This window comes from Glossina fuscipes, unplaced genomic scaffold (assembly GCF_014805625.2).
Source record: "Glossina fuscipes isolate IAEA_lab_2018 unplaced genomic scaffold, Yale_Gfus_2 0, whole genome shotgun sequence".
Classification (NCBI taxonomy): Eukaryota; Metazoa; Arthropoda; class Insecta; order Diptera; family Glossinidae; genus Glossina; species Glossina fuscipes.
In genome coordinates, this window is record NW_023998414.1 from 13,654,024 (window position 1) to 13,679,390 (window position 25,367).

Genomic DNA, 25,367 nt, shown 5'->3' on the forward strand with positions numbered 1-25,367 from the left:
TAATAGTAATAAATTTAGGAAACGAAAAACGCCAAAATAATTGGCAGCTGTTACGTTATTAAAATATGTTTTAAAAAAATATAATAACAATAATAACAATAATAATAATAATAATTGTTGCTTTACATATGTTTATAACTACATACGTATGGTTGCTAGCAAGTATCAGTTTGGTGAAGTGCCATTTTGTCCAATTGGATGACATTTTTTTTTTATAAATTATTACACATTATGGAAAAATATGTTTTTACATTATTGCTGTGGCATAAATTTATGATTTCAAGCAAACATATTTTTTATCCTTTGATTTCTATTTTTCTTTCTTTTTTTTTTTAAGATTTCGAGGACAAAACAAAAAAAAATATTACAAAAAGTTGAATCGATTGTAACCGAACTTCTTTATACGTACTTCTATGGCACTAGTGTTATATATATATATATATATACATAAATATATATATATATATTCTCTTAAAATGCTTTAAACATACGATTCTTTAAGTTTAAGTTTTTTGGAAATTTTTACAAAATATATTTTCAATACACAAGAGAGAATCTTCTGTAAATTCAAGAAAAAAAGAAAGGAATTTTTGAATATATATATATATTTTTTTTTTTTTTTTTTTGCCATGAAAGTAATCGAAGTTTGAGTTGAATGAGACAATATTTTAAATCAAAAGCAGATTTTTTATTTTCATCCTAAATAAGCCCTCAAGATCTTTCTACTTAAGAAATATCTTTATATATCTCTAATGTGAATCTCAATCTATGACAAACATTTGGAAAATCTAATATGTCCTCTACTGTATACATACAATGCAAGCCCTTGGTCAGATGCATAGTAGTCCTTCTCACAAACTAATTTATAGAAATATTATATCATTTTATCAATTATGAATTTATCAGTTAGAAAATCGGCCACTAACTCTATTTAGTCTATAAAGGATCATCGATTTTGTGGTTTCGAAAGTAACCGTAACTAAAATACACTTTTAATTAAGATTTGAATTAAATTTCCTTTCAATATATTGTTTTAAATTATATATATATATGTAAGACATAGGAAGCGTATATTTATAAGTTAAATTTTTAGGTTATGAGAAAGAGAGCTTTCGTTCAGATACGAAACGATAAAGTTGTAGGTATTCATCTCACGAATCACAAATGTTTATTTTGCCACGTTACAAACGAAATAACGAATTTGATTTAACGATTTGCCGGTTATCGGTATCTGTAACTGCATAAAAACCACGATTTTTACATTAACTGTATAATGGTTTTAAATTTATAACTACTATAGATCATAAACATTCAAAACGTATGATTTTAATTGACTTTTATGCACGCGTTATAGGTATGCATCCACACACTCACACACACACACAAACACACACACACACACACACAGGCAGACACACACATAAAAATCTATAAAAATTTATATTTAATAAAAACCGAACATTCTCTCCAATGATCAATTTAATATTAAACAAAAAAAAAAACACCAAACATGTAAACAAAATCATAGTAACGTTGTCTTCTTTTTTTTCTTTTTTTTTTTTTTTTGATTTTCTGTTTTCTTGCTTTAGTTGGGTTTTTTCGTTATAGCAATGCTACAAAATACGAAAATACACAGAGGTAATACATTTCGAATTTTAATTTAAAAAACTAAATATACATTGTTTAGTATGAAAAACGTAGCAGTGATTATGGCGTTGCGGTAATAATTTCTGTTTTTTTTTTTTTTTCTTTTCAATTTACCACCAATACCGTAGAAGAAATAAAATAAGTGCGGTTCGCTGAAGTCTGAAAATTATTTTAAAATGTAAAATTAAAAGATTTTAACAAAATCATTTATGCGACTATATTGAAACATATCCTATAAGTAAGGGTTCCATTGCAGGTCTTGCAGCTGTAACTTTTCTATTTATGTCCAACATCACTTGTGATACTGAACTACATTAACTTTGTGCGAACGTACGTAACGTCCAGAAAAACTTAAGGTAGATCAACTTTTATTATAAGGATCGATTCATCGAATCATTTTCTAAATCTATCTAAGCTAGCTTGTCTTTACGTCCGTCTTATATCTGTGCAGGTTTATTTTGTGTGCATGTGTGCAATTTTTCGATTATATATAAATGAAATTTGATATATTTACGTGTTTTGACCCAACAACGAATGCTATTGAAAATTAGTTGGATCGATTCACTTTTTTCGACTACCCAATCTAAGACGCTTTATTTTTGAAAGGTCCTTAATTTTTTCGAAACAAGTCGCTGTGCAATAGTCCTTCGAGATTCTAAATTAGCGTGGAAAATGTGGTTCGCATATAACTATCCCTACGAAAACTGAGTCTTTATATTGGAAAATGAGTTCATTTGTAATATTTCTTGGCGAAAATTGGCTCATAATAGTAAATTGACAATCAATTTTATCAAATTTGGGCCACATAGATCTATTTTTCATTCTCGGCAAATGTAAATCGTTACACATCAAAAAGCCTAATTGTTAATATATTGTGAGGAAAGTTAGTTCGTAATAGTATTATGTTATAAAAATTAAGTGAACCAAATTTGAAGCATATAGGTCTATTTTTTTGAGACCACTCCGTACAATATTTGTCATGAATAGCGAGCCCTTCAGAAAAAGGCTTAATTTTTAATATTTTATAATCGAAATTGTTTCTTCGAAGCAATATAATAAAAAAAATTAACGTTGGGGAGTTTTAATCACATAGTTGTTATTTTTTAGACCCTAATCATGTATAAAGGTTACCGTGAAAAGTAAGCCCTTGTATGATTGAGAAAGTCTAATTTCTAGTTTTTTACGATGCAAATTGAAGAATAATAAGATTTTTGAGAAGTAAAAGAAGTTTGCTAAATTTGGATCAGGCCATGTGACGATTTAAGTATCCTTAAAATATGCGGATCTTCATGGAAAATATGCGGGCCTTCGCATGAAGATAATGCGTCATTTTTGTACTATACTAGCCAAAGAGTCTCTAATGACCGCCCTTGTCCAACAATAATGCTGTTACTTGTCTTGAAACGAGACATTTAAGGTCGTTTTCCATATAAATTAACCTGAAAATTAGACAGAGATTTGCTATTGCCGTTAGGGCGTTCTATAATACTCATCATATCATCGCACGATTGCTTATCCAATGTTATGATATTGCAACTGATGTATTATATGCTTTGCAACATTGTAGTGTTGATGTGACTTTGGTCTGGAGTTTCTGCTTTTTTAATTACCTTTTTTACAAGAATATTGTGTGATTAGATGTTTCGGTCAAGATAAACGACTAGTGTCTATACTGAATTAATAATTGATTGATGACGATTTCTTAATAATTAAATTATCGTGTAGTGTTTTCAATTATCGTATAGTGGTTTATAATTGTTGAGAGGCCGTATAGTAAGAAACATAGCCGTCTTATTAATGCGCCAGAATTACTAGGGACTCCATCTCCATATTCATTTTTTATTTAAGTTTAAGTTAGAATTTGTTAAGTCTTAAATAAAGTAAATACGTAAAAGTAATTAAAAAATAAATAAATTTATCTTTCGCTTTCTCTAACTGAAAGAATTCTTCCAGTTACTTAAAAAAGCTGATAAAAATATCAATCAATCAAATAAGAAAAATTTGAAGAAATTATTTATGTGAAAAAGTCTTTGCTATAAGTAATTATCACACTTGTTAATAATATGTTATGTGAGCTCTTTTCTGCGGATTTGCTAAAATAAAATTGTGTCTTATACAACAAAGCGTCAATCACAGTAACCCAGAGCAAGCTATATATTAATGAAAAGCAAATAATTTTAATTCCAGTAAAGGGCGGTTTTTACAAAAAACGCTCGTTAGTAAGCTTTTCAGTTTAAATTAACGTACTAAAAACGATTCCTATAAATAAATCAAACTATTTTGAAGAGCAATTGTAAAGCTTTGGTTTTGCGATTTGCTTTGCTTGATTTCATCATCTGCATCATTTTAAAAAATCATCGAAATTGGGGATATGTGTTTCTTTTAAAATTTGAAAGAGACGATAGGAGATGCAATGAAAAATATAGACTAACCTGAGAGAAGAACAGTTAATATTTTAGAGATCTTTCTATGGGTTATGAACGTTTAAGTGAGCCATTCGTTACCATTTTCATCCAGAACTTTTAAGGCAGCGATAAGTAAGGTTACGCCTAGAAGATTGTTAGGCTTACCGATTGCATACATTTGCGAATCAAGCTCGTTTACGAAATTGATCAATATAAGGGATGCAAAGAATGAATTAATTTTAATTTTTTAAAACTCGGCTTACCTCACGGACAAGTAGACGGAATGAAAAAAACACAGATTGAGGGATACACGTACGTATAAATGACTAACAAACGTTAGTCGGATGCGCCAAGGGATCGATTCATAGATGAGAAAACGGACTGGCAGAAGGATGAATCAGCCAGTGGACGAATGAAGGAATTCATTTATTTATTTATTTACTTATTCTACTTACACAAGAATGCTTAAATAGATGAAACGATCAACAAATGAACGACTGGACGACTGGACGACTAATGGGCAATCAGTCAAATATACGAACAAAAGGCAATAATGGATATGTTTAGTTATTAGGAATGTAATCAATCCACATTAATCCTTGCTCACGTTTATTTAGTAAGAAGATCCAACACTACGAAGAATGTTAAAGGCGAACTTCAGAGATGCATAAACTTGAGTGAATGTGGTTTCACGCTTATGCATTCATTACACATTGTGCGGGTTTTTCAAAGAAATAAATTCACATTTCGGTACATATTCTCTTTAATATCGTGCACGCATTAAATGTGAAATTAAGAAAATACCCGTATAACCAACCGCCTTCTCACATACGAAACGATTTATAAGCAATTTTCTGTGCATACCTGTGCATTCATGTGTCTCTTTGGTTTGTGCTCAAGTTCTTGGAGAAGTTGAGTAAACGAATAGATTTAAAGCTGCATAAAATGATATCGTTTCGCATCCAGAATTCATACGAAACGAAAAGATGTGTTCACCTGACCGTAAATTGCGTAAATCGTTCGAAAGAACACAATTATCTAAGAAAACGTATGATTCGTTTAAAAATTTTTAAAAACATTTCTTGAGGAATCATTTTTCAAATTTAAATATAACTTAAATATACATTTAAAATTAAACATATATGGACTTGTGCTTACACAACATAAGCCAATCAAGTCCGTTAAATAAATAATTTGTTAGTTACTTGAGTAATTCCGCAAATAGGCGATCTCACGTATATTTGGCGATTGTAGCTCGCAAAAAGTTTCTATAGCCAAAAAGTACGTAGTCTACAGAGCATAAGTTGAAAGTTTATGGATAATAGGCTTAATATGTTTGTTTGTCATCAATCAACAATGCAAGCTTTCAGTAAATTCGTTAATACGGTTAACTAATTCAAATTGATAATCGATCTGAAAGCCGAACACGATTCCACTCTGAGAAAGCTCCTAGGCACCTGCATTTATTGAAGTAAAAATTAAGAGGAAGCCTAAAACTGAGATATAAGAAAACCCTGCCAAGTACAATAACTTAAGTCATACTTAAGGTGAAGGAACAGCAAATACAATTGTCAGAAATAGAACAATTGACGAAGGGAGGCGAAGACCGCTGCTGAAAAAGAGTAAAGAGCTGAAAGCCTTCGGATCCACTTTTCATTGATTTTTACTGATTATCTTCAAACAACAGCGTATTGCAGCGTTTGTGTGACGAAATCAAGGCAAAATGATCGAATCTGGAGAAAAAGTAACATTTCTATCGCTTCCGATGACAATTTTATTGCTGAAATCGTACTCGATTTTACCTACGAACCGCAAAGCCTTAGTCCAATGTAAAAATTCGTACGATAGGTGCACAAGGTAAATACCATATAAGAAAAGATAAATTACCCAAATTCTATGGAAGGATGTAGAAAGGAATTGAACAGCGGCACAATACAGAATAAGTCATGAAAACCATATGCCGGAAGAACAGAACGTTCAAGGCAATGCCGTTATTTGTTGGACCATACTCCTAATAGCAATACTATTTCGAATTGAACTCAAATATTTACTCTTCATCCACGTTCGTTATTAAGGAAAACGATACGCACTTTAAAAAACCCAAGTCCATGAACACAAATAAAAAAAAAAAAAATCTATATTTCTATCAAATAGTTCGTATTGCATAAGTCAACTTTTACTTTTCCTTGCGAATCCATTATATCGTCTCCACAACCGAAAAATACAAGTTTTGCTTCCATCGATAATATTCACGATTAAATTGCTAGTCCCTTATTCCCGTTTGTGTGCTTATCTCCAATTGGAAAGGAATGCGCGCAATCGTAAAAGATTATGATGAAATTCAATCTACAATCTGTGGCAACCTGCACATTCTTTGGTAAATATTGATCTAAAAAACGGTTCAAAGAGTCATCTTGAAGGAGAAATAGCTATTCCACCTATCAGCGGACACGTTTAGCATTAATAAGATACTATTGACTAAGAGAAGGAAATTTCAGCAATATGCATAATTGTCTCCGATTAATACGCACCTTATTGCTAATAACCATTGACGGGATTCCTGGAACATTTTCGAAGGTCTTAAACGCGATTCGTTGCTCTATTAATTGAATTGGAGGCATAGGAAACAAGCGTGCTCCGTGTCTTCTACCACACCATACTACGCACAACGCGGTGCGTGCTCATACTTAAAAGAATGAAAGTAGACCGTGAAGCAGACGTGGGTAGCTGTGTTACATGGATATCTGCACCAAAAACTCGTCATGAAATGGCGAAAACTTTCTTTCCTTCTTTCTTAGGATTTAATTTTGGATCTGAGCTTCTGAGTGCTAATATGCTAAATTTCCACTATCAAAAAAAAAAAAAAAAAAAAAACGCAAATATATATTTGATAAGAAAACCTAACCTAAAAAATGCTAACAATTAGTTCGCATTGGAAACTGGGAGAATAGGAAAACCTCTGTAAATCGAGTAAGAAGTTAACCTCTAGCAAGGGCGTATAGATACGCGTAAATATTTTTGCAAATACAGCGACCAGTGTGGAGTGTCACACAATTCGGTCTACGTCGAGTTATTTTTCGTTTTCGACTTATTTACTACAATAGTTAGGGGAAGAAATCACATGTTTTGCTCATCATGCAAATGACGTAACACGTAGTAAACAAAATACTAATTATTTAAGATAAAACATTTTAGCAGACAGTTACAAATACTTTGCTATTAATTTTGCCGCTTGTGAAATGATATTTTTAGATACTAACGTTACACTGTGAGTAGGCGAACAGATAGACGAATAGGCGGACGATAATAATTTATAATTTCTCCTAGGGGCTTTTAAACGTACTTGTTAAGTTATAATATGCATATATGGTATATGCTGGCCATCCATACCATACCATAGTGCATATATGTATACAAATACGCGTATCTGTTAGATGCTTTGTAAAAAAACAGAATTTTTACCCCATAATTGATAGCAAAAAAAAAAAAAAAAAAAAAAAATGTAATTCATAAAACATTATTAAGCCAAGAAAAAGAGAGAAAAAAGAAAACCTAAACTTGTTTGTACGCTCCACAAATCCACTAGTTTCATTAAAGAAACAAACAATATGTCAATTATGATCAACCCCCAAACAGTCTATAGAGTCTACCGAGTCTATGGAGTCGATGGTGAGGCCACGTTACAATCAAAATGTGAAAGTATGTTAAATTCGTCATTGCAACGAATCTTGAATACCCGTCACGTCAAGCAAACATGTAAAATAAATTATTTTCTATTTGGGTAAAATCGCGTCCGTAACTCATTTGGTTCTTCTATTTCCATTTGAACTTTTAGATTTTTAACAAGAAACGTGTAAACGTCCAAACGAATTTATGAGGGATGGATGGACGGACGGATAGAAAGAAAAGACTTGAAAGTGAAGGACAGACAGATGCAAGAATCAACAGGAGTGCCTAATGGACACGAACGAGTGAACAGATATAAAAACGGATAGGAGAATAAACAAATAATCAAACAGATGAGCAGACAGAAGAAGTCTTAAGTACATATGAATGAGAAGACAGATCTTATGGTGAACTCACCGATGGATGGGTCAGCATAAAGCGAAAGACGTATGAGGAAAAAAAGGGAAAAAAAAATCGAAAAACATGAGGGCATGGCTAAACGAATTGTCCAGAATATATTTTTAAAGAACTATTACAGCTGGGGCTGGGCCGCATCGGACTCTTCATGTTTTGTTAGACGTTTCTCCTCATCTTAGTATGGTATTGCGGTGGAAATTCATTTCAACATTTTTCGCTTCGCCATATTTATATGGGTAACGTTTTCCAGGGATAAACCACTCCCAATCAGCTAGAATATTAAAAATATGGATGCATGCAATATAGATCGGTTCAACTTGCGGTCGCGTGCAGATTTTGCTTCGCATAACCAAATATTTCGGGCGTATGAGAACTGCAAGATCCGACTAGAGGCTATCCATTCTTTTTCTTTTTCTTTAGGTTCTTCCTTTTTCTTTCTGGTACCACGGCGATCACTGAACCTCCGAAGCAGTCTTCCATCCTCGATCTGACAACGGGAACATACCATTGCAAGAGTTTTGCGGTAACAGTGTGGGATCAACTTGTTTGCATGCGGAAGAGCATTGCAGAGGTTTTAGTCGAGCCTAACTCTTACCATATATGCATCGTCATTTAACATTTAGCGACTCATCATACCCCCAGGGCGAGAAGTGTGAGTTTTCCCACTCCATGTGTGCCATCGATTACCGTAGGGTTAAGCAACCCTAGTTGAAATTCTGGAGACATCTGTCCGAACTAACTATCGATTTTTCCTTTATTAGTGTAACTATTTTGCAAACTACTTAACATATCGTAAACTTTATCGGGGCTGTTTACAAGTGAAATGTTAAATTCAATATACTTGCATCTTTTAGCTGTTGATATAAAAATTCATGAAGAATAGCAACGACACACAGCTATAGAAGGAGGGTTGAATGAAACGCGTGAGTAACCCTTAACTTTAACAACCAGCACTCTGGTTCGACTATGAACTATATTTTTATCGTAGTGCAGACACAAACAAACAAACAATGAGAGGGTGGCAAAAAATTCGAACGTATTATGAGTTTTATCCATTTCAAGCCAGACAGTCTATCGGTTGTAATGTTGTGCGATCCGTTGTTATGGCTACTGAATAAATATATATATATATATATATATATTCTCATGTATATACATAAATATACGTAAAAAATATATATATATATATATATATATATATATATATACATATATATACATATATATATACAAAATATATATATTTTTTTTAATGCTTAGCATTTCTTATTATTAACTGCAAAAGTACGTTACGGCATGTTCAGTGAACTATTGAAATGAATAGACAATCGATATAAAAACAAAGAAAAAAGCAAAATAATTTAAATTTGGGTTTAAAGCGTTGCATTACCGACAAGCCACCTAATAATCGAGTAATTGACTTTCATCGTATGTATGTATGTGTTTATTTCAATTAAAATTATTACAAATTTTCAACGAAAAGCAACCCAATCATTACTTTTTTTTTTTTAGTGGATTATGTGCTGTTTGTTGAAAAAATGTAAAGGCAGTTAATTTATTCAGGCAGCTTAGGAAATACTCATTAAAAAAGCAAAAAAAAAAACAAAAACAAAAACAATACAAAATAAAAACATATATGGTATATTGAATTAATTTCGTGCACACACAAACAATGGTGAAAAGCGGATTTATTTAATATTGAAGAAAAAGGAAATAACAAAAAAAAATAAATAAACAAATAAATATAATGAGCGATAATATGGTACAAACGTTTTAATGCCCATTGCTAATTACTTTTTGTTTCTTTTTCTTCTTCTTCTTCTTCTTCTTTTTTGCTGATTTCCAATAAAAATATTTGTTAAAAATATAAAAATATCATAAATGAATTGTCATCACTTGAGTGCAAACGTAAAATGCTAAGATGTGTAGCGTAAGTGTGATGCAGTAATCAGGCAATCGAATGTGAACGACTGTCGCAATATAATGCACACAGAGATATTTTATTTAATATTCATATAGTAATTGCATATTGTTGTTTACACATTTGACATAACATATACCGATATAATAACACAACATATCCCAATAGCTAGTCAATGTAATTGTCTAATGACACGGCAGCAACTACTCTAAAGCCAGATTTTCAAGTTTCATAAATTCATAAAATTTTAATTTAAGCATTACGAAAAGGAAAAAAATTCCCTCATCTTTCTCATCCCTCAGTAAAACGATTGTGAAATGATAAAAAAAAGACTGATTAAAATATCTGCACATGTATGTGTGAATTCTATGCTCGGATATCCGGCACTGAGGTAGAGAAGTAAGATGAGTGACTTAAACAAACGCGCATCGATAAATCGTGTACGCTGTTCAAGCTAAAAACAATTGCATACAAAGCTTATGACATTTTCAATATCGATTTCTACCAAGGCTTAACAAATGTAAAAGTCTAAAAAGTACTTAGCCTGCAATTACATACGTCAATATATATATATATATATATATATATATATATATATATGTGGACGCAAATATTTGACAGCTGATTTTCGAAATTGATTAATATTCCAAAGGTATTATAATTTCCTTATCCTGTGACGTGAGTTATTATATCGTCCCGGAAACTGCACAATTTACAAAATACTGTATATCGATGGAAGCACAATCGCTGCACGGATGCGTGAAGATATACATTTTCGCTGTTTCCGAATACTTTGTCAGGATTATTGGTCGAAAAGGTGTAGCGGTCAAGCTGCCTTAATGCATAAGTGAGCAATGCCAAAGAAAATGATTCATATTCTAAAATACAATAAAATATTCCGCAAAGATGGTTTACGTAAAGCAATTTGAAGTTTTCTATATTAGATTGGTGAACTGCATTAAGAAAATGCTTTCTAGAAAACTTCAACTTGCGTTGCAACAACAAGATGTGAAAATAACTTATAAAAGTCATGCGGGAAAAAGAATAAAAAAAAAATTATATACACAATTTCGGTTAAGGTTTTTGCTACTCATCATCGACGTGGGTATATTTTAGAAAAAAAGATTTTTATGCCTAACAGTATACAGTGAGTAGGAATTAGGTAAACACTTTCGCAAACACATACACACACACACACACACATACACACATTGCTCAAGCAGGCAACTGAATGAACCCATGGATATCCAATATTAAACTCATGCTTTACTTCTGATGGTTGATGCTGTGAATGCACCTCTGTTATATCGTGGTCTAATATGAAGTCGGCTTCATCAACGCAATGCCCGAGAGCATAAATCAAATCTTTAAATTCTCGAAAGGCACAATAAATTTGTCTTTCAATTAAACAGCAAGAATTGAAAGGACAAACAAGGGGATCCTCAGGATTTTCGTTCTATCTATCGCAGTATCAAAGAATTTCTCTTATTTTTGAAATATACTCTCATAAATTGATAATATTTAAATTCTAAGCAATAGATCAAATTCCTTAAAAACTTTAAATTTATTCTAAACAATAAGTTATCCTTCCAGTGACCCTGGTGTCGATGACTCTGTAGGAGTTCATATAGTTTACGAAGAGTTTTAACACTCTGCATGACATCTGTGCATCCGTTCTTTTACAATATTGATGCTATTAATTAATATAATTAATTAATTGCGTTCAATATCATATTCCATAAATTTTCGATTTCTCCTTCATTACTGGCACTTGAATAAATAATAAAAAAGAAGAAGAAGAAAATTTGTTACTTCAAAATTTTAACATTTTAACAATTGCGCTCATGCCAAAAACACTTAACTTGAAAATCACAAATCACTTAAAGTTAAATTGAAATCGAAGACTAGCCTGTAGGCTACTTTGAGATGCATCTCAGCCTAACTGTTTATTGGTCTACTATTTCCCTGTAAGTGTGTACCTATGGCTTTCTTGCCACACCAAAGCTTACTTCTTTTACATTATATGGATTGAGGACCGAAATAAAATGTAAGGATTAAATCAATTTTGTGGAGCAAATTACATCATGAAGTAATAAATATTATATTTTGTTTCCATATGAAGAGTTACTTTGTGTCTTTTTTTTGAACATTGTATAAAAATCTTTTCATATATGATGCCTCTTTCAAAGTACTTTCCTATATGTTCTAGATGATTGTAAAAAAAATAGTTCGACTAAACAAACGCCTTTTCAATAGAGTGCGTTTTTAGTCCAACAGAACATCATAGAACATCAGAAAGTATTTTTCAATCTATCCATTTAACGCCGCGTCTATTTCTAGTCGTTGTGATTGTTCTGCGAACATTTAGATGCCGAATGTTGTTGTTTCTTGAAAGAAGATCATGTCGCTGATCAGTGAAAGTTTTGCAACAGAGCGAAATAAACATTGAATTTGAACTCATATGCTGCTGGACTTATTAATTAGAGACAAATGTAAATTTTCTTATTTTATTTGTTAGGAACATATGCAGGCCGGTCCCCTTTTTCAAACCGGAAGAGCTAAACATCGATTCCCGAAATATTTTTAATTATGTTTCAAGCTTTTTTTTCGAAATTCTCTGCTGTGCTTCAGGTGTTCAAGTCTTTTTCTATATACAGTTGACGTATAAAGTTTTAGCTAAGAACATGTATCTTCTCACCTAGAGCGATTGTTAAGAATATTTTACCTTCTTCGTTTAATGTGATGTGACTGCACTATGAGTTCCATCTGTGCAATTGCAAACTGCTATCAAGAAATATCATTTAAATGGTACACCTTGTTCACATCAAGCTGCTTATCAAAATTATGGACAGAATATTTTGATTTTCACATCACTGCAAATTAGTTTCTCGCCCTTTATTACTTTTTCGCAACTTTTTCATCAAAAATGCTCCATATATCATACTATGATGAAATTCTTTGTGACTATTGTTTGACTTGCTATTATCGAAAAACCGAACAGTCGAACGGATGGTACATTTTCAATTCATAGGATGCTTCTCATCTTCATTCATTTTACTATGCTTCATTTCGTTCAATAACTTGGCTTTTTCTCCGAAATTTTGCGTCAACATCCATCCAAATTTTACACAAAAACCGTACACTAAACTGGATGAACTTACGGATGTTGAACGGTTAGAAAACTAAAGCAAACACTAACACCTGACCCCAAAAAAAGTAGAGTAAAATAGGACGAATTTGTTGGGCGGTTAGAAAACTAAAGCAAACAGTAACACCTGACCCCAAAGAAGTAAAGTAAAATAAAATCATTCTGTTACATCGTATATTACTTTGATTTGCGATTACAAACGGACTGTCAAAGTTTCTATGCTCTGGCAATAAAAAAGAAAACCACTAAAATCTTTTCTTTTTTTTTTTTTTTGATTTGATATACATACACGAGTTTTAATGTGATTGTGGGGAAGCAAGCCTACAACCACCGTTTAGTGAAATGAAGTGTAAAAATAACAAAAAGCGAGAATATGAAGTTATAATACGACATTATTCCATACCAAAAGAGCTAGGCTTTGAGCCAAAAGTAATTAACACTTCCTCCACCAAATAAAGTTGATTACAATACAATAGTTAGAGGCGTATATGAAAGAAAGAATAATAATCAAAACAAAAAAAATAAAAAAATAAAAAAATAATAATAAAAAAAAGTTAGGAAAGGAACCGCTGGACTTTAACAAAATAAATACCAAATTAATCAATTTCCCTGTTCTTGTGTGCGTACAATAATGAGTCAATTGAAATGAAGTGATTTGCCGTCGTCAGTCGTTATTCACTTTTACCCAAAAAAAAAAAAAAAAAAAAGTGATTAAACCAACGAACGGTAATTAACAGTTGAAAAAACAGTTGCCGACTCTCGCTGCCCGATAGCCATTATAAACGAAAAAGATATTAAACCCGTGGAGAATTTCACTAGCAACTAAGTAAATTGAATAAAATTCAAGTTATTTCATGTTTTTTTCATTGCTTTCGTTATGTGCCGTACGTTTTTTGGGCAGGTGTGATTTCTTTTTAATAAAATTTGACAGGAATTCTTGCTATTTAAATGTTTCCTGACAAAGTGACCCTAAAAATAACATTCAACCACGTAACGAGAATGCGAATAAAAGAGAAAATGACCAAAGAGAGGGTTTCTATTAATACTCGATATTTTGTGTCATGGCGAAAACAAAATGTGCAAAAGAATAATAAATATATCGATTTCTTTCCTTTTATTTTCCTGTTTTTTCTTCTTCTTCTCCTTTTTTTTTTTTTATTATTGATAACTTCATTTTAATAATAAAAAAAAACAAATTAAATAATGTGTAAACTCTGCAAAGAAGTAGAAATATTTTTTAATATTATGCTTTGACCTAAATATTTAACATTTAAAGAAATATTTGCAATCTCACGAAGCATACGAAATGAAATAAAATATTAGGTTACCGGAAACATTCTATGGTTTGCATATTCAAATTGCGATGACTATAATAAATTCTTAAACTCTACATATACGTGTAAAAGGCAAGTTGTTTTGAAATCGTGAACCTTTATATTAAAGTGATCTGATCGAAAATATCGTTTGCAATCAATTCATCAATAGAAATTCTTTTAACCTCTGTATGTCCGATGAATAGCTCTAATACGTTATTCTGATTGTGATAGAAATTCCCGATAATGATTATTTTTATTCACTTGTTACTCTTTTTGAATTATGAAAGATGTGGTCATGGTCCGTTTAGCGATTACAGTTACTCGCCCAAATGATATGACGATGAAATGGTACGCTAGCAACAATGCCATAAAATGCAAAACTTTTTCGACTAAGGATTGCATAATGTTCTCATGGGATGAAAATCAAGGGACTTAATTCATTCTCACTTCCACACTTTACGGAAATGAAGAGAAGAATTTCAAATTAATAGCATTACGATAAAGCTTCGATTTGATGAACAAATTAAAGAAAGATGGGAAAAAGCCCGACTGACTTTTTTTTTTTTTTTTTGTATTTAAATAGGAGGGAAAGAGTTACGAGTTTTGTTTTATGGAGATATTAAGCATCAGTTATGGTAAAAGATAAAAAGTATTGATGTGTGCAACAAATAAATTGCAATAAAGCTTTTATGGTCAATGAATGCAAGGGACGGGATTCAATGACAAAGCATAGAACATTTAATTTTCCTGCTTCTTATCTTAATCCAAGTACTTTTGGAAAATCTTTTGCAAATATTATGGCACGTTAATATGCTTTGATGTTTTCACTTTATTAAATATGCATTCACTTATATCTTTCAAATTGGTTTAAGAAACAATACATCCTTAATTATTTCATATTTAAAGAACAAAGTTTTGAGTGAAACGTAATTATCACCTCTCCTCACCAAATAATGCTGATTACAACAAAACAATTGGGGCCGTATAGCAAAAAGAATAACAGAATAATATATCAAAGAAAAAATTCAACAAAAGAATATAAATAAATAAATAAAATAAAATGAAATAAAATAAAAAGGAGAAAGGAAAGAAACGATTGAACTCAAGAAAATAAAAAGGAAATTAAGTTTTAAGGCTTAAAATCTTATTCTTCTTATCTCAAAATTTAAATTAAGTGAGGGTGACTATATTAACCTCCGCCATCATTATTTTCGCTTTTAGTTTCAATGTGCATGAACCTAAAGAAGAAAGATAGATTTTTATAGCCATCACTAAAAGTTAAGCTTTAACTTCAAACATAAATACTTATATAATAGGTGCTTGCATGTATTTTAATCAACGAGACCTATTGGCGAAAATGGTTAAATAATGCGAGGTATCAAAGTACATAACGGTTAAATTCGATGATTTTTGATTTTTCCCTACATAATATAACAGTTTTGCATTCAGTCGTATTGAGTTATTCAGTGTACACAGACTCTAATCATGTAACGATCAAAATTGCATTTTCGAAATTCATTATTTTGTTGTTTGATTTGAAGAAATTCCCTGCCGAGGCCGATCAAACACTTTTTGAGGCTTACAGGGATGCTAGTCCATGGTATACTAAATTATCAGTTTTGCTTTTAACGACTCAAGGAGCGTAAAAATATAGGTAAATCAGTAGGTAAATCTAGTCATCCCCTTGCATGCATAACAACGCTCAACCACACGTTGCAAAAGTTGTTAAAGATATAATGTGTGAAATTCTGCCGCACCCAGCGTACTCACCAAACATGGTGCATTCTGATAACTACTTGTTCCGATCGAGGCAGCATAGCTTGCTACATACTTTCTTTTTCACTTTATTCATTTTTCTTTCTTTTTTTTTTTTTTAGTTTTCTTTACATACTTTGTAACAATTATTAATAGTACTTCAGCATCAGAATTATTTCCAAGAGTCGAGTCGATTGGTTTAAAATGTTAATCAATCATATTTTTTGATTTATTTAATAAATAAATAAATCAATGATCTTCATATGTCGCTGGTTTTCTCTGTCTGCCCCACCTATAGTTTGTCCATTTCATTTCACGTTAATTTATTTGTTCCTGTTATCCCTTTCTGATGCATCAGCGAGTCCCTGTTATAGAAATTGCCAGTCGAGGGAACTGAAACGTTTCGAAAATTTAATCTTCCATACGTTACTTTTAAACGAGAAAAAAAAAGAAGAAAAAAAAAAAACCAAAATGAAACCTAATTTACTTAGCTATCTGTAAACAATATGTTCTCAACAAACTAGCTGACAATGAATAATGTGATACGAACTAATTCAAACTGAAAAAGTAATGCACTTCTTTATAGGCTTTAAACAAAAATTCTTTCATTTTCAAGTCTTAAATATCAGAGACAAACCACACACTAATGAATGTGAAGGGTATTAATATCCAAAATAGGAAAAAAAAAAAAGGAAAGAAGAAGAGTCACAGCCAATGACTGCGTGTGTGCATTTATAAATTTTATACGTCTATAGTTGAAAGATTTTCTCTACCAGCACCGTAAACGCCATTAACAATATTTTCATTATACTCCAGCTATCATGCAGAGACATAGAGAATAACTACAATAATTCGATACATTGTAGAATCTAATATTCTTTATCATCTACAAACACTAGAAGACAAACGTTATACAGTTGTCATAATATGATAGTTAGTGCAACCATATGCCGTATTATATGTCAAATGCACCCCCTCAAGAGAACACATATATATTATATGCATAGAACGCATATAGTACTTTACATAGCTCAGTAACCACAAGGTGACTAAATTTATACACAAAGATAAAAGGATTAAGTTATATAGTATGCACAAAATTTCACGTATTATATACATATATGCGCTCAGCTGTAAGGATTACATATTGACACTCATGCATAGACTAATCACTTTGATACGAAAAATATGTACGGATACTAAGAATATTACAAGAGATAGCGTCAAAACGAACTGATTTAATGCACAAATTTGCAACAACAAAAAAGGAAGAAGAAAAAGAAAAACATTCCTCGATTCGAGAATATCAATTTTATGAAGCTTAACTTTGAAGAAGAAGTTTAAAGACGCAACGCCATTCACTTTCAGCGAATTTATGAACATAGAAAAAATTGATTAACCCAAGAAGGCACAATGTCTTCATTTAAAAGATCGCAAACCTCACTCAATATCAGAGGGGAATCGACGACCCTACGTTTTCACCAAACAAATGGTAAAGAAAATCGATAATATTGTAAACGAACTCCAATTCAAATTATACGGGCTAAAAGGCAACGTTGAGCTTTTCGACAAGTACTTCAGATATCCGAGACCAAATGAAAATTTGAACGGATTTTTAGAAAGCTTTATGCAAAGCAAAATGTGTAATGCCTTTACTCCGAATCGAACAAAAGTAGCGTCGTGAAGACGTTCCGATCGGTTAATATTAATATCAAAAAATCTTAAGGTTAAATTTAATGCCTTAAGCATTCCATGCACTAGAGTTAGATATCGGAGATTATTATCTCAGGTCAAATTCAAAAACAATGAGCCAATGAAAAGAGATTTTCCACAAGTGGAATACATGAATAGTCTACGGTTGACGGTTGTTTTTGTTGTATTTGGACAATTTCCACTACAAACACGTGATCGAAGTCAACGACCTTTGTTGGGGAAGAAGTTTTGAGCGACAACCAGACTATATTGACAAATAATATATATTTTTTTCAAATCATTTGAATATTCTCTGTCAGATCGGAGACATCTGGGACTGCTCTCGCAGTATATCTACGATTTTATCTTTAAATTAATTTCAGTATTGTATAATTTTAAACTTCTAAGCGTGTACGCGTATGTGCTTACATTCAACCATTCAAGCCAGGAAGGAGTTTGCACAAATCGTTGATGCTAGTATGTAAATATATGCCCGCAAGGGACAAATCGAACTTCAATCTTGTGCAACGAGTCTTTTCGATTTCTTGTGCGTCCCATTCTTTGTTTTTGAATTTTTTTTTTTTTTTTTTTTTTTGGGCTATCCAGAACGAGACGTCTTCAACGAGGCAATCAACATTGTTAAGGCGTCGAAACCATTTCCTACATAATTTTTTCAATTAGAGCACTGCTGCCATAATCTCTATCATCCAGAAAGATACTTCCAATTGGAGCAGAAAACTAAAACCTCCCGCAAATGTTGCTTAATATCAGCCACTGTCTATTGAAACCACTATTAATGTTTGCATATATGTGAGTATATGTAGTAAGGTATTTATATATAATTTTCACTTGCAACTTGCAATATATCTCTACATATAGTATACACTTTACCAGTTTAGAGTCGTTTTAATATTGAACAATAAAAGGAAGAGTAAATTGTTATCGTTTATGTTATGCTGCCTTTTATTTATTTATTTTTTTTTTTTTTTTTTCCTTATATCCACCTATAATAATTATATCTTTATGGGATACAATGTGTGATGTTGGGCGTAATAGAAAAATATATATATATATATATATAGAATACAATGTCAGTTGAGTTCTTTATCATAGCAAGTAACGTTATGTTCGTTATAATTGTTCGTTGAAGGTGTACACAATCAACAATCAAAAGAAATTTGATGAGGAAATATCTGTAAAGGAAATTCTTCACTTCAGCACAACAGTGATGCATTTCTATATTCAGAGAGTTTATACTGATAAAAGACACTTAACTCATTTCCCAACTCGTTTAATTCCAAACAATTTAAAATAAAAAATAATGATTACATAACAGGACATAACAGTGCTTTTGTAGTATTGGTGGGAAAGATTAAACAATTGAATGAAAATAAATTCAAATCTAACACTAATGATAAAGTCTTGTCGTCATATAGAAATTGAAATTAAAAAAAAAAAACCAAAGATAGGAGCAAAAAAAAAAGAAAGAACTGATTACATTCGTCTCGAAGTGAATTAAATATCTATTCCAAGTCCTTTCTAAATTGTTTCTAGGCTATTGTCTTAAAGTGAAATACTTTAGTCAGTCAATTACTTATGCATTTTCATATCGACCCCTTAGGATATCTACTGTAAATTATTTACATCAAATTTTTAAATTACTTTTGTTATAATTTCTCAGTTGTTGTGAATAATATTTAAAAATTTTTTATTTTAGTTTTTCTTTTCAACTTTTTAAGCAATTCTAAGCAGACAGTTTCGATTCAGTTTCTATTAAGCGCACATGTGTCACATATCAGTTTTCTGTCGATATTTACCAGTGCCTTAGCGACGAAATGTGAAAATTCCTTACATCTCTGTTAAGAGTTTTACTCTAGAACTCGTTTGCTTAAACAAGGGATGAATGATTCATCGAATGCTTTTTTTTCCATTTCGATGAAAGAAAATTTCGAAAGAAAACTTTTTGTTTTAATTAGCTATGCAAAAACGTAATCACGTCCGCGTAGAAAGGATTTATAGTTTGACATCTTAACCCTAAGGACGAAACAAAAATCTGCTTCGTGGTGTATATTAGAAAAATGGAAAATTATCTGTAGGTAATGTCATGCCTATGTCTATGTATCTTTATACAGTTTTGCAGATAGGGCGCTAACATGGGCAATTATGTCTAACCGTAACGTGCTCGTGAAGCACGAAGCGTACCTACTTTAGAGAATCACCATTTTTGTAGTGAGTTTTCACTATTTTAACACGTTCATAGAGTCGTTAAACAATCCGTAGCAGACACTAATCTTAACATATGAACCCCTGTAAGACAATTCTGTTTTACATATGTTACCGAAGCAGTATTGCCAAATCCAATCCAGGAAATGGGTAGAGACAATTTTGGGCTCGTCGAAACAAAGGATAACAAATTGAATAATCCACATCTCGAACAGTTTTTTATCAATTGTGAGTATTTTAGCTCACTAATCGTGACTCTACCTGTTATAGGCCATAAATTATTAAGGAAAATATGTAAAACTTTTTGGCTACTGTAAGTTATTTCAACTTCTCTTTGTTTGTTCGAATTATTGTGACAAAATTTTTTAAATTTATCTGCTAAATAGATCCATAAATTCATATTCATTTTCTGTAACAATATTGTTGCGACCTTGTGAATATGAAATAAAGACGAACAAACGAACGGATAAACGGATATACTAAGCGACGGATGAATAGACAGATGATTATACGTATGCCTTGAACAATAAGATTGATGAAAGGATGCAGGAATGTGTGGACGGACGAACGATTGAACAATTGAATAAACAAAGATAAAGTATGTATACGGTAGATGTTGCAAAGCTAATGAGAAAACTACCACTTACGTATTCATTTACAAATGAATACCTAGGGCCACGGACTAGCATCGACTTTGTAAACAGTTAGTTGTTGATTAATTTCACAATTTTTGAGAATGTATTAGTTACGTGTTAGATAATTAATAACACCTTTTTTAATATAAACTATTATTAAATATATACTACAACTATAATAAAATAAACTTTTATTCTTCTCGTATTCGGTAACATGAATTGTTCAAATCGAAATGCTATCCAGATTATATAGTGGATTACTTAAGTCAAAAATTTGCATTTGTTTGCTTATACTATATAAAACTTACATTTTCTAGGGATTATACGATATATGTACTAGCGAGTCTATCTTTATGTTATATCATTAACGTTCATTTTGTCAAGAAGACTCCACCAAGTATATCTATTCTTGATCATCATCAAATTCTATGTTGCTTTAAGCATATTCATTGGCTCACCCGTCTCTTAAAAGTGTGTTACGTAAAGTAAAGCTATCGACTTCAAATTTATTAGAAACTATGAAAGCTCTTGCATATGGATTGGCACTGAAAATGAGGAAAATCGGTCGCCTGCAGTAACATGCAAACTAAGAATAACTCTGTTTTTCTAAAGTAGTAAAATTTCGCTTTTTGTGTACACTGGTCATAATCTACTGCAGATAAATGTGCAAAAATTTGGACATATATTCTACGGCCTATGCGAAAATCCACCACGCCTATCTTATATTACAGTGTATTAAAATTTACTTTTCTATACATTTATAACGCCCGAAGTCAAACTTCAAAAACACCCATTCTTCATGAACGCCAGCCTCCTATAAAGAATATGAGGACATACTTTTTTTTTGCCCCTCCATCTATCTGCCTATTCAGCGGCTTAATATCTGTGGTAATCGTTCTCTCATTTGCAAAAGAATTTGAAAATTACTCAAACCGTTTAAAGAGCACGCCTACAACGCTCATCCGCTTACCCAACACCTTTGCTCTTCATGTTTTCCGCTTGTTAATCACAAAGAACAACACATACACCATATAAATTTCCCCTTTTATTCTGAAAATACAGAGAGGTTAACCATGCCCATCCACTGTATGGTTGAGTATGAAAAGTTAGCACTTTTTCCTTTTTTTTTTAGTCTTTTTTATGGTACAAGAATTCGATTACGATCGCATATGATTTTCTTATTTGTTGAGATTTAAAATTAGTTCAAATTAAATTCCCATTTATCTATGAAGCAATGATACGGTACAAATATTCTTACCATAGATTGTTGAAACACATATGCGTATATATACTCACGCTGATAAAATTCATTATCATATAATATATAGATGGAGGCCCACTCACGCAATTATATATATATATATATATATAAGCGCAATGCACACATAATCAGAACATAAATATAAAACAACAATAATTATTTAAGATACCCTTCAGACATAAAAAGCAATTAAAATATTTATAAAGTATATTAAATTTTATTATCGCAAACTGTTTAAATATGTTTTACGTTAAAAATTTAAATTTAATTTTTCTACTATAACATAGTAGATAGCAATGAAGATGACTATAGCGTTTATATGTAGTGGCATTTGCATGTTATTAGACAAAACGAGAGTTTAGGACATATGGGGTTACAACGAATTAACACATAGATGCCTACCCACAATACATATATTACATCAGTAGTACACTTGTGAACTATAAAAGTCATTAAACATTAATGACACACATATTCTAGCTATATTGCTCTCCGCTACAGGCATTCTATCCATTACACTGTGCGACACAAAATTTTCAATGAAATTTTTTTTTGTTTTTTTTTTTTTTTTTAAATACTTCCTTTGTTTTACTTCTGATCGTTGGAATCGACTGACTGAGAGAAAAGATGACGCTACACAAATTTTATCAGTCCGTTTGTTCACTTCTGATTATTGGAGCGGGACTGGTTAATAGAAAAAATGAAGCTACATAAGTTTAATGATTCCATTTGTTCACTTCTGATTATTGGAGCCGGACGGGCTGATAGAAAAGATGAAGGTACAGTTCAATCGTTTCGTCAACAAAGGTCTTCCTATGGTACGTTTTTTCATATGGTACGTTTCCGTAAAAAGCGAGTACCCTTGCGTCAATATAGGTAACTAAATGATCGATGCCAATATTGTTCGATTAACATGCATTGCAATCGATAACAAAACTTGAAAATGTTATAGTGTAGGTTAGTACAGAACAACTCTCTCCTTGAAGCCAACGGCTACATAGTCTTTAGCCCACAGCGTAGTTATATATGTTTTTTCGAATGCGCATTGAATACAGTCTACTATTATCTAAATGAAGAAATCGATTAAGCCATATGCGACCGTTAATTAACAAACCTACAAGTGGTTACAAATCCGATACAATATTTAATAACTTTTCGTATACATAAATCCCTCACTTAATAAATACTTATTTCATTTAATATCTGTATAAATTTTCTCTTGGACAGTGTAATCAAAGCCCTATATACTACTTCATCCACAGGTAAACAAAGAGCTTACGCTTAGAAACCAAATGACTCATACGCATTAACATTTGTGTTAATTAAATATTAACAATTTACAATTTGTAAATTGGCAGAAAAAGTGAAGGGATTATTTTTTTTTTTTTTTTTAATTAAAACTCTATAGACTATGAAATCGAAGGGCCAGGTAATGGCCAGGTAGATGGAATAGAGATTAAAAAAAAAAACATTAACAATACCATTAGCTATATTTAAGAGTTAATAAAACCGCTCAATTTAATAGATCGTATGGACTTCCTATAAAGATTTTTGCTCACAAAAACATCAATCTATATATATATATATATGCATATATGATTTTGAATTCGTGCTCTTCTTTCATATATATCCAATGTCTAATTGTAATTGTTGCTCTTGGTATTTAAATTGATTTAAAAGTTCTTCTAAATCTTAAAACAACTTTAGGATGGTCTACGTTACTTAGGGTAGGGTAGTGTTTTTGGGGTACTTGTTTTTAATATAAGCAATCACTTAGTATAATGTCGCTGATACATGTAATATTATGATAGCCGGAAAGAAGTCGAAAAAGACAGACAGAGAAAAGGAGAGAGAGAGAAAGAGAGAGAGATGGAGATAAAGAGTGATAGCAACCTGGGAGATGTATGCCAGATTGTTAAGCGTTATATCTTTCCCTAGGCGATCACTCGCTATAGCCACGACCATGCACTAATTGCAATTATATATGGTCTTCCGCAATATGAATCTCTTCACTTTACGATAGATATTGACTTCGGTTGACACAAAAAGACTAGAATTCCCCACAATTTGATACATAAAATAGAGCGGTAGATTCAATTGTCAAAAGCCAAAAATCTACAAATCGAAATTCCGCGGGACCGAATTAAGATTATAAACAAGTATTCGTTCTAACTATACTAGCGATCATGTTTTTCAATGAATTTAATATTCATGTAGATATTCATTACTATTTGAAATTTCAATTATCCTTCCATTTGAGTGACAGGCTAAAAAGAAGGTGTTTCTGATAAATTTTATTTGGATGGAAGGAAACCTCTTTGCCAATTTTCCATGCCATGCCATATTCGATATTTTACTAAGAATAATTGGCCGAATGGGGAAATTACCGACAAACATAGACCGATTGAAAATTTAATTTTGATCAAGAATATATATGTGATTTGTAGCTTCTCTTAAGCTTCGTTCCTGTAGATGGTGCAAACATTTTGCCAAAGCTAATACATCACCATCCTTTGATGGTACAAAAGTACAAAGAGATATTGTTATCAATATCAGTGACTGTCATATGTGATAAACAGATCATTTCCCTTAGCCAAACCTTTGTGTGAAAGCGAACTTTTTCTTTTATTAACTGTTATAATTATTAAACGAATAGGATGTTAGTTGAAAGATTGCCATAGATGTGAAGTTTTTTGCAATTAATGGCAGCGACCCATAAATGCCTATATATCTAACTGTGGTTTGAAATGTTTTACAAACCATTTGCGACCGACGTTTACAAAGAGTATATGTTCGTTCTTTCAAATGTTTTTAAACCGCTTAGGGCATTTTCTCAATTAATTGCGAATTTCAAATAGTTTCAATAATGCGCACACACATATCATTACATCCTCAATACAAATCAGCGTAGCCGGGGTCTTATTAGGTATTGTATGCCACTCATTTTACGAATCAAATGCTTCAGCATATAGGCGTAATAAAATTGAAAAATACTTTTGCATGAAATATGTCAAAATATTGAATGGTAAATATGCGAAATTAGCTGCAAAGTGATGCCGTTATTCTGTCATACTTAACAGCAAAAACTAAGGTTTACCTCATTCCGTTCATAATACTCGGGAATAAGTAATTCGCCTCGAATAAAATGTTGAGCCTTCTTAGTGTCAAATGACGAAATACATGACCATGGATTTAATGAATTAAATTGAATATTGAAATATATATTGATCTCTTCAGATATCAACAATTTTCATTTCGATCTACAAAACATTTCAATCAAA

At 31.7% G+C, this 25,367-nt stretch overlaps 1 protein-coding gene across 8 annotated transcripts in view; it reads left to right on the forward strand.

Moving 5' to 3' along the window:
- Positions 1-25,367, forward strand: part of LOC119641871 (probable serine/threonine-protein kinase DDB_G0282963) — a 154,936-nt gene that overhangs the window by 109,668 nt on the left and 19,901 nt on the right. Inside the window, exon 1 of one of the 8 annotated variants that reach the window (XM_038040760.1) lies at positions 9,408-9,571. The exons of 6 other annotated variants lie outside the window; for them this stretch is intronic. The gene's annotated coding sequence lies outside the window, so the exon portion shown is untranslated. Of the gene's footprint in view, positions 1-9,407; positions 9,572-18,642; positions 18,778-25,367 lie in introns of those variants that run through there. One more of the 8 variants, XM_038040770.1, reaches the window with a different exon arrangement.